Genomic DNA, 12,011 nt, shown 5'->3' with positions numbered 1-12,011 from the left:
AAGAAGGATAAAAGTCAGAGTTGCATATGGAAGAAGAGATCCATTTTCTTTGATCTTCCGTACTGGTGTGATCTTGACATTAGACATTGTATTGATGTTATGCATGTGGAGAAAAATGTTTGTGACAGTGTGGTTGGGATGCTCCTTAACATTTAAGGCTAGACGAAGGATGGCTTGAATACCCGTCAAGATCTAACTGATATGGGTATACGATCACAGTTGCATCCAAGGTCTGATGGGAAGAAAATTTACTTGCCCCCAACCTGCCATACTTTGTCCAAGAAGGAGAAGATAAGTTTTTGTCAGTGTCTTCGTCGGGTGAAGGTTCCACAAGGATACTCTTCAAATATTAAGAGCCTTGTGCAGTTGAAGGAGCTTAAGCTTGTAGGGTTAAAGTCTCACGATTGTCACGTGCTGATGCAACAATTGTTAGTCGTGGCTATACGAGACATCTTGCCAAACAAAGTCAGGTTAGCAATAACTCGCCTGTGCTTTTTCTTCCATGCTTTATGTAGCAAAGTCATTGATCCAGTCAAGTTTGATGAGTTGGAAAATGAGGCCGCAATTATACTGTGCCAGTTGGAGATATATTTTCCCCCTGCTTTCTTTGACATCATGATTCACTTGATTGTGCATCTGGTCAGAGAAATCAAATGCTTTGGTCCTGTTTATCTGCGACGGATGTACTTGGTTGAGCGATACATGAAGATCTTAAAAGGGTATACAAAGAATCTATATCATCCAGAAGCATCTATTGTAGAGAGGTACAATGCAAAAGAAGTCATTGAATTTTGTTCAGAATACTTAGAGAAGGCTAAACCTGTTGGGCTTCCTGAGTCTCGGCATGATGACAGAGTAGGTGGTAAGGGTTCAAGAGGACTGCATGTGATCACTCTAAGTGTAAAAGATTTGTTACAAGCTCACTTGTATGTCTTGAACAACAGTAATGAAGTTTTGCCATACATAGTTAAACATGAAGCTTTAGTCAAATAGAATAATCTGAAAATGTCAAAGAATTGGGTGTTGAAAAAGCATAACAAGACTTTCTGTGATTGGTTTACAGATACAATCTTTGCAGATGAGAATGCTTCAGAAACATTAAGAAAGCTAGCAGATGGGCCTAAAAGAAATGTTATAACCTGGCAAGGATACGACATAAACAGGTATTCATTTTACACAAAAGCACAAGATGACAAAAGTACAATGCAGAACAGCAGGGTCACCCTAAGGGATGAATCTCAACACTTTGCAAGTGTCAATGACGTCAATCCCTGTGTAGCTTCCATCCCTTACTTTGGGTTCATTGATGAAATTTGGGAGCTTAACTATGTGAAATTTACGGTATGTGTTTTCAAATGTAAATGGGTTGACAACAACACCGATGTGTGCACCGATGATATAGGATTTACATTGGTAGACCTAAAGAAACTTGGTTACCACAATGACCCTTTCATCATGGCAGAACAAGCTAGACAAGTATTTTACGTGCAAGACCCTTGTGATGAAAGGTGGTGCGTGGTTCTGCAGGGCAAGACCCTTGATGTTTGTCGCCAGTTTCATCATCCACCACCCTTTTCTTCTTTGTCTTCTCACAACTTTACCCGAATTTCCTAACTTCAACACAGTTGAATCTCCTGTCTTATTCTCCAATGACACACTTTGATGGCCTGTATCTCTTTTCTTCGTATGTTCTAGTGCTTCAGCTTCAGAATGCATAAAGCAATCTGAATTTTCCAGTGATCACCAAAGGCTTCTGTATCAGCATTGACATTCTCCACCCTCTTTGGTTTATGCTTTTGTGCTGCATTCCGTGCTTCCTCCATATAAATCTCAGATTTATTAGAGGTTGCACTAGCACGATCAGCACCAATCTGTGCTTCTTCCTCGTCTACCAGCTCAATATCTTTCCTTTTAACTTTTGTTTTGTAAATTACAGTGTAGTTTACAAAAGCAAAGGTGAAACAAAAGATATTGAGCTGGTAGAGGAGGAACAGGTACGGATTGGTGTTGATCCTTCTAGTGAGACCTCCAATAAATCTGAGAATTATAAGGAGGAAGCACGGAATGCAACATAGAAGCATAAGCCAAAGAAAGTAGAGAGTGTTAATGCTGATGCAGAAGCCTTTGGTGATCACTGGAAAATTCTGATTGCTTTATGCATTCTGAAGCTGAACCACTAGAACATAAGAAGAAAAGAGATACAGCCATCAAAGTGTGTCATTGGAGAATAAGACAAGAGATTCAATTGTGTTGAAGTTAGGAAATTCGGGTAAAGTTGTGAGAAGACAAAGAAGAAAAGGGTGGTGGATGATGAAACTGGCGACAAACATCAACTGTATGAAGTCCTAAGGATACCATCTAAAAGAAAATACCGATGCCTTAATCATAGAAAAATGTAGTTGTCACTTACTTGCTTTGGTGACCTCTGTCTCTGCAGAAAATTACATTACACGATGTTAATCAATTCTCCTTCATCATGATCATTTCGATTAATCAATTCTCTTTCAACTAACCATTACAATTAACTTTGTTTCATGAACAGGTAGTTGTGTCTCCGGCAAAACCACCTCCGAAGCCCGATCCGGAGGTCGATGATCCGCTTTATCTGATGACATTGACCATCCCAGAGCTTTTCTTGAGGCCTTATCAGGTTAGATGGGATGCCACCATGTTCGGGGTCTTTAATCCAGATTTCCCCCTCTACATAAAGCACGAAGACCTCTCCGAAATCATACACGGTGGTCAATGTCTCAGCATATCAGTGTTACAATTGTGGATTCTGTAAGTCATTATATATTACTTTTAATTACATAAGTTATTGCTTTCAATTCATAAATATTTAACTTTGACTTAACATAAACAGGCATCTCACTGAAACATGTATGCGAGTGGGGAATTCTGATATTTATGGATTCCTCAAGCCACAGTCCATTCAGAGGTCTGGGCAATTGCAGTTTGAGTCTGAAAGTTACATAAAGAGTTGGATACAGAGTTCACAACGCGATGTCTATCTTGGAGCCTACCTAAATGGGTAAGTCACTAAATAACTAAATTTAATTAATGTTTACTAATGTAGTAACCAATTTTAGGTTCCACTGCAGCGGACATTGGCAGATGGTGGTCATCCTGCCCAAGGAACACCTAGTTGTCTGGTTTTGTTCATTGCATAACAGGCCAGACAACTACCTTAAGGGGATTATTAATAGGTTAGTGTTCTTTTCAATACATTTGCATTGTAATACCTCAACGTACAACACCAGTTTTTAATTGTTACTCATCTGGAACAGTGCTTTAAAAGGTCTTGATGATGCTACACAGCCTAAATCAAAGGCTTTTGCTAGGTGGATTGTCGTCAAGGTACGTCATTTACATCAAACTTCCACTTATATATATTTCTTTATGTGTCTGTACATTAGTTGTTTAATTAATATCCAAATTTCATTATGTATTTAGTGTAATAGACAAAAAGGAAGTACTGAGTGCGGCTACTATGTGATGCACTGGATGTCCACCATCATTTTAGGAACTTTTAGGAATAATTGGGAAGCGGTAAGTTTATTTCAAACAAAATCGATTTATTTAGAATTTCTATTACATTATTAATTTATTATGATTTATTTCATCATTCAGTATTTTAACGATCCTAGACCATTGGAGCCAGAGAGATTAAAGGTATTGTGGATCCAGTGGGCACAGTTTTATCTTCGAGTTAGAGATCAGGCCTAGGATTTAGGGACAATGGTTTTTTCCTTAGTTTACTTTGGTTTAACATTTTTTACATTTTCTATGTAATATGAACATTAAATTCATTTGATGATTGTTCTTTATGATAAATCAATTATTTGATGTTTATTATCATTAAAACTGCTTGAAAGCAGAATAAAATGTTTATTTGCTGTGAATTGGGCCTGAAATTGCATTTGACAGGTACAATTTTGGGTTTACTGTAAAAACAGAAAGTAAATATAAAAAAAATAGTTGAAAACAACATCGGTTATTACCAAAAACTGATGTTAATATCATAAACAACATCGATTATTTACAAAAACCGATGTCGACATGAACCTTAACATCGGTTGTAATAGAAAACCGATGTTAACGTTTGTATATTAACATCGGTGTTAGTGCTTAGCTTTACTAAGCTTTAAAAGATTGGCTAAGATTTTGTTAAAACATAAGCACTTAGACAATGAAGGAAAGCTGGAGTTGCTGCACATGATGTCCAACGTTATGTCAAAGAATAAGATCGGGCTGCACAATGCACAAGGCAAGATAAAGTGTCAAATGAAGAATTGAAGCTGCAGGATTCACGATGTCGGATACAATGTCCAGGACATCCTGCCTGAAAATACTGGAATTGCTAAAAGCATTGAAGCTGCAGGATCCACGATGTCGGATACAATGTCCAGGACATCCTGCCCGAAAATACTGGAGTTGCTAAAAACATTGAAGTTGCAGGATCCACGATGTCGGATACGATGTCCAGGACATCTTGCCCGAAAATACTGGACATATAAATCTGTTATATCTTTAACAGATTATTGTGCAGTTAGCAAGAGATTAGATGATCTATCTTTAGGAACGAATTAAAAGATAATTAAAGTTCGAATTACAAACTAGAAGAGTTCGTTCAGGGATTAAAGATTAAAGATAAAAACTAAAAGATCAAACGTTATCTTTTAGTTCTTTAAGTGCAGATTTTCAGGAAGAATGATAGATCTCATCCAGCACAAGCTGTTGCAGCCCAGACACACACACTGCTATAAAAACATGGAGGCTGCACGAGTTTTGTACCAAGTCCGGGATTGAAGAGTTATTTTGTGAGTTTTGGGACTTGAGTCTTTTGTGAGCCACCTTGATGTTATCCTAACATCGAGTGTTGGACCTGAGTGTGTAGAGTTGATCTCTAGTTTGTGTAGAGTTGATCTCTGTAGTTTGTGTAGAGTTGATCTCTGTAGTTTGTGTAGAGTTGATCTCTATTGTTCAGAGAGCAATCTCTGGTGTGTCTTTGATTTGTTTGTAAACACGGGAGTGTGATTGAGAGGGAGTGAGCGGGGTTTCTCATATCTAAGAGTGGCTCTTAGGTAGAGATTGCACGGGTAGTGGTTAGGTGAGAAGGTTGTAAACAGTGGCTGTTAGATCTTCGAACTAACACTATTTTAGTGGATTTCCTCCCTGGCTTGGTAGCCCCCAGATGTAGGTGAGGTTGCACCGAACTGGGTTAACAATTCTCTTGTGTTATTTACTTGCTTAAACTGTTCATACTGTCAAAAACAATCTGCATGTTCTGAAGCATGATGTCGTGACATCCTGTACGACATCTGTCCCCAGTATCAGAATTTCAATTGGTATCAGAGCAGGCACTCGAAATCACTGAGTGAGATCTAGGGAGATAAATTCTGATGAACATGGAGAAAGAAGGAGGACCAGTGAACAGACCACCAATCCTGGATGGAACCAACTATGAATACTGGAAAGCAAGGATGGTGGCCTTCCTCAAATCACTGGATAGCAGAACCTGGAAAGCTGTTATCAAAGGCTGGGAACATCCCAAGATGCTGGACACAGAAGGCAAGCCCACTGATGGATTGAAGCCAGAAGAAGACTGGACAAAAGAAGAAGACGAATTGGCACTTGGAAACTCCAAAGCCTTGAATGCTCTATTCAATGGAGTTGACAAGAATATCTTCAGACTAATCAACACATGCACAGTGGCCAAGGATGCATGGGAGATCCTGAAAACCACTCATGAAGGAACCTCCAAAGTGAAGATGTCCAGATTGCAACTATTGGCTACAAAATTCGAAAATCTGAAGATGAAGGAGGAAGAGTGTATTCATGACTTCCACATGAACATTCTTGAAATTGCCAATGCTTGCACTGCCTTGGGAGAAAGGATGACAGACGAAAAGCTGGTGAGAAAGATCCTCAGATCCTTGCCTAAGAGATTTGACATGAAAGTCACTGCAATAGAGGAGGCCCAAGACATTTGCAACATGAGAGTAGATGAACTCATTGGTTCCCTTCAAACCTTTGAGCTAGGACTCTCGGATAGGGCTGAAAAGAAGAGCAAGAACTTGGCGTTCGTGTCCAATGATGAAGGAGAAGAAGATGAGTATGACCTGGATACTGATGAAGGACTGACTAATGCAGTTGTGCTCCTTGGAAAGCAGTTCAACAAAGTGCTGAACAGAATGGACAGGAGGCAGAAACCACATGTCCAGAACATCCCTTTCGACATCAGGAAAGGTAGTAAAGACCAGAAAAGATCAGATGAAAAGCCCAGTTACAGCAAAGGAATTCAATGCCATGGGTGTAAAGGCTATGGACACATCATAGCTGAATGTCCCACTCATCTCAAGAAGCAGAGGAAAGGACTTTCTGTATGTCGGTCTGGTGATACAGAGAGTGAACAAGAAAGTGATTCTGACAGAGATGTGAATGCACTCACTGGGAGATTTGAATCTGCTGAAGATTCAAGTGATACAGATAGTGAAATCACTTTTGATGAGCTTGCTATATCCTATAGAGAACTATGCATCAAAAGTGAGAAGATTCTTCAGCAAGAAGCACAACTAAAGAAGGTCATTGCAAATCTGGAGGCTGAGAAGGAGGCACATGAAGAGGAGATCTCTGAGCTTAAAGGAGAAGTCGGTTTTCTGAACTCTAAACTGGAAAACATGACCAAATCAATAAAGATGCTGAATAAAGGCTCAGATATGCTTGATGAGGTGCTACAGCTTGGGAAGAATGTTGGAAACCAGAGAGGACTTGGGTTTAAATCTGCTGGCAGAATAACCATGACAGGATTTGTTCCTGCCAAAAACAGCACTGGAGCCACGATGTCACAACATCGGTCTCGACATCATGGAACGCAGCAGAAAAAGAGCAAAAGAAAGAAGTGGAGGTGTCACTACTGTGGCAAGTATGGTCACATAAAGCCCTTTTGCTATCATCTACATGGCCATCCACATCATGGAACTCAAAGCAGCAACAGCGGAAGGAAGATGATGTGGGTTCCAAAACACAAGACTGTTAGTCTTGTTGTTCATACTTCACTTAGAGCATCAGCTAAGGAAGATTGGTACCTAGATAGCGGTTGTTCCAGACACATGACAGGAGTCAAAGAATTCCTGGTGAACATTGAACCTTGCTCCACTAGCTATGTGACATTTGGAGATGGTTCTAAAGGAAAGATCACTGGAATGGGAAAGCTAGTCCATGATGGACTTCCTAGTCTGGACAAAGTACTGCTGGTGAAGGGACTGACTGCAAACTTGATCAGCATCAGTCAGCTGTGTGATGAAGGATTCAATGTAAACTTCACAAAGTCAGAATGCTTGGTGACAAATGAGAAGAGTGAAGTTCTAATGAAGGGCAGCAGATCAAAGGACAACTGTTACCTATGGACACCTCAAGAAACCAGTTACTCATCCACATGTCTATTCTCCAAAGAAGATGAAGTCAGAATATGGCATCAAAGATTTGGACATCTGCACTTAAGAGGCATGAAGAAAATCATTGACAAAGGTGCTATTAGAGGCATTCCCAATCTGAAAATAGAAGAAGGCAGAATCTGTGGTGAATGTCAGATTGGAAAGCAAGTCAAGATGTCCCACCAGAAGCTTCAACATCAGACCACTTCCAGGGTGCTGGAACTACTTCACATGGACTTGATGGGGCCTATGCAAGTTGAAAGCCTTGGAGGAAAGAGGTATGCCTATGTTGTTGTGGATGATTTCTCCAGATTTACCTGGGTCAACTTTATCAGAGAGAAATCAGACACCTTTGAAGTATTCAAGGAGTTGAGTCTAAGACTTCAAAGAGAAAAAGACTGTGTCATCAAGAGAATCAGGAGTGACCATGGCAGAGAGTTTGAAAACAGCAGGTTCACTGAATTCTGCACATCTGAAGGCATCACTCATGAGTTCTCTGCAGCCATTACACCACAACAAAATGGCATAGTTGAAAGGAAAAACAGGACTTTGCAAGAAGCTGCTAGGGTCATGCTTCATGCCAAAGAACTTCCCTATAATCTCTGGGCTGAAGCCATGAACACAGCATGCTACATCCACAACAGAGTCACACTTAGAAGAGGGACTCCAACCACACTGTATGAAATCTGGAAAGGGAGGAAGCCAACTGTCAAGCACTTCCACATCTTTGGAAGTCCATGTTACATTTTGGCTGATAGAGAGCAAAGGAGAAAGATGGATCCCAAGAGTGATGCAGGAATATTCCTGGGATACTCTACAAATAGCAGAGCATATAGAGTATTCAATTCCAGAACCAGAACTGTGATGGAATCCATCAATGTGGTTGTTGATGATCTAACTCCAGCAAGAAAGAAGGATGTCGAAGAAGATGTCAGAACATCGGGAGACAATGTAGCAGATACAGCTAAAAGTGCAGAAAATGCAGAAAACTCTGATTCTGCTACAGATGAACCAAACATCAACCAACCTGACAAGAAACCCTCCATTAGAATCCAGAAGATGCACCCCAAGGAGCTGATTATAGGAGATCCAAACCGAGGGGTCACTACAAGATCAAGGGAGATTGAGATTGTCTCAAATTCATGCTTTGTCTCCAAAATTGAGCCCAAGAATGTGAAAGAGGCACTGACTGATGAGTTCTGGATCAATGCTATGCAAGAAGAATTGGAGCAATTCAAAAGGAATGAAGTCTGGGAGCTAGTTCCGAGACCCGAGGGAACTAATGTGATTGGCACCAAGTGGATCTTCAAGAACAAAACCAATGAAGAAGGTGTTATAACCAGAAACAAGGCCAGACTTGTTGCTCAAGGCTACACTCAGATTGAAGGTGTAGACTTTGATGAAACTTTCGCTCCTGTTGCTAGACTTGAATCCATCAGATTGTTACTTGGCGTAGCTTGCATCCTAAAATTCAAGCTGTACCAGATGGATGTGAAAAGCGCGTTTCTGAATGGATACCTTAATGAAGAAGCCTATGTGGAGCAGCCAAAGGGATTTGTAGATCCAACTCATCCAGATCATGTATACAGGCTCAAGAAGGCTCTCTATGGATTGAAGCAAGCTCCAAGAGCTTGGTATGAAAGGCTAACAGAGTTCCTTACTCAGCAAGGGTATAGGAAGGGAGGAATTGACAAGACTCTCTTTGTCAAACAAGATGCTGAAAACTTGATGATAGCACAGATATATGTTGATGACATTGTGTTTGGAGGGATGTCGAATGAGATGCTTCGACATTTTGTCCAACAGATGCAATCTGAATTTGAGATGAGTCTTGTTGGAGAGCTGACTTATTTTCTGGGACTCCAAGTGAAGCAGATGGAAGACTCCATATTCCTCTCACAAAGCAAGTATGCAAAGAACATTGTCAAGAAGTTTGGGATGGAAAATGCCAGCCATAAAAGAACACCTGCACCTACTCACTTGAAGCTGTCAAAAGATGAAGCTGGCACCAGTGTTGATCAAAGCCTGTACAGGAGCATGATTGGGAGCTTACTATATTTAACAGCTAGCAGACCTGACATCACCTATGCAGTAGGTGTTTGTGCAAGATATCAAGCCAATCCCAAGATAAGTCACTTGAATCAAGTAAAGAGAATTCTGAAATATGTAAATGGCACCAGTGACTATGGGATTATGTACTGTCATTGTTCAGATTCAATGTTGGTTGGGTATTGTGATGCTGATTGGGCTGGAAGTGCAGATGACAGAAAAAGCACTTCTGGTGGATGCTTCTATCTGGGCAACAATCTTATTTCATGGTTCAGCAAGAAGCAGAACTGTGTGTCCCTATCTACTGCAGAAGCAGAGTATATTGCAGCAGGAAGCAGCTGTTCACAACTAGTTTGGATGAAGCAGATGCTCAAGGAGTACAATGTCGAACAAGATGTCATGACATTGTACTGTGATAACTTGAGTGCTATTAATATTTCTAAAAATCCTGGTCAACACAGCAGAACCAAGCACATTGACATTAGACATCACTATATTAGAGAGCTTGTTGATGATAAAGTTATCACACTGGAGCATGTTGACACTGAGGAACAAATAGCAGATATTTTCACAAAGGCATTGGATGCAAATCAGTTTGAAAAACTGAGGGGCAAGCTGGGCATTTGTCTGCTAGAGGATTTATAGCAATTACTGTTATCTGAACGTGCTCAAACGTTAATAGCGCGTTCTCTACTGGGCCAAGACAAATTCGACCGTTGCTTCACACGTCCCTCTACATTCTTCATTCAAATTTATATTTTCGTGGCATTCTTGTTTTCATCAGCATTCCCCAACACCTCTCGGAATTTCACGAAACCATTTCAAAAGCTCTGCTTCTCCATGGCTACCTCACCAAAAGATACTTCAGCTCCTGGTTCACCTTCTGTACCATCATCTCCATCATCCACCAAAGCACCATCACACCAGGAACGACCTGAATTCACTATCCAACCCATACAAATGATTCCTGGTTCAGCCCCTGTTCCTGAAAAACTGGTTCCCAAAAGACAACAGGGAGTGAAGATTTCTGAAAACCCTAGCCTTGCAACAAGTCCTAGGGAAGTAGACACGGAAATGGATAAGAAGATCCGCAGTATTGTGAGTAACATTCTGAAAAATGCCTCTGTTCCTGATGCTGATGAAGATGTTCCAACATCTTCCACCCCAAATGCTTCTGTGCCTGATGTTGAGAAAGATGTTCCAACATCTTCCGCCCCAAATGCTGAAATCCTCTCTTCCTCCAGCAAAGAGAGATCAACAGAGGAAGATGATCAAGCCGCAGAGGAGACTCCTGCACCACGGGCACCAGAACCTGCTCCAGGTGACCTCATTGACCTAGAAGAGGTAGAATCTGATGAAGAACCCATTGCCAACAAATTGGCACCTGGCATTGCAGAACGATTACAAAGCCGAAAAGGAAAAACCCCCATTAAGAGGTCAGGACGAATCAAGACTATGGCACAGAAGAAGAGCACTCCGATCACTCCTACCACATCCAGACGGAGCAAAGTTGCAATCCCTTCCAAGAAGAGGAAAGAAATTTCCTCATCTGACTCTGATGATGATGTCGAACTAGATGTTCCCGACATCAAGAGGACCAAGACATCAGGGAAGAAGGTGCCTGGTAATGTCCCTGATGCACCATTGGACAACATCTCATTCCACTCCATTGGCAATGCAGAAAGGTGGAAATTCGTGTATCAACGCAGGCTTGCTGTAGAAAGAGAACTGGGAAGAGATGCCTTGGCTTGCAAGGAGATCATGGACCTCATCAAGACTGCTGGACTACTGAAGACAGTCACCAAGTTGGGAGATTGCTATGAAAGTCTAGTCAGGGAATTCATTGTCAACATTCCCTCTGACATAACAAACAGAAAGAGTGATGAGTATCAAAAGGTATTTGTCAGAGGAAAGTGTGTTAGATTCTCCCCTGCTGTAATCAACAAATACCTGGGCAGACCAACAGATGGAGTGGTGGATATTACTGTCTCTGAGCATCAAATTGCCAAGGAAATCACTGCCAAACAAGTCCAGCATTGGCCAAAGAAAGGGAAGCTGTTTGCAGGGAAGCTAAGTGTGAAATATGCAATCCTGCACAGGATTGGAGCTGCAAACTGGGTACCCACCAATCATACTTCCACTGTTGCCACAGGTTTGGGTAAATTTCTGTATGCTGTTGGAACCAAGTCCAAATTTAATTTTGGAAACTATATTTTTGATCAAACTGTTAAGCATTCAGAATCCTTTGCTGTCAAATTACCCATTGCCTTCCCAACTGTATTGTGTGGCATTATGTTGAGTCAACATCCCAATATTTTAAACTACACTGACTCTGTGATGAAGAGAGAATCTCCTCTATCCCTGCATTACAAATTGTTCGAGGGGACACATGTCCCAGACATTGTCTCGACATCAGGGAAAGCTGCTGCTTCAGGTGCTGTGTCAAAGGATGCCTTGATTGCTGAACTCAAGGACACATGCAAGGTGCTGGAAGCAACCATCAAAGCCAACACAGAGAAGAAAATG

This window comes from Glycine soja, chromosome 14 (assembly GCF_004193775.1).
Source record: "Glycine soja cultivar W05 chromosome 14, ASM419377v2, whole genome shotgun sequence".
NCBI classification, from domain to species: domain Eukaryota; kingdom Viridiplantae; phylum Streptophyta; class Magnoliopsida; order Fabales; family Fabaceae; genus Glycine; species Glycine soja.
The sequence above is the reverse complement of the archived record's forward strand: the minus strand, read 5'-3'. Positions refer to the sequence as shown.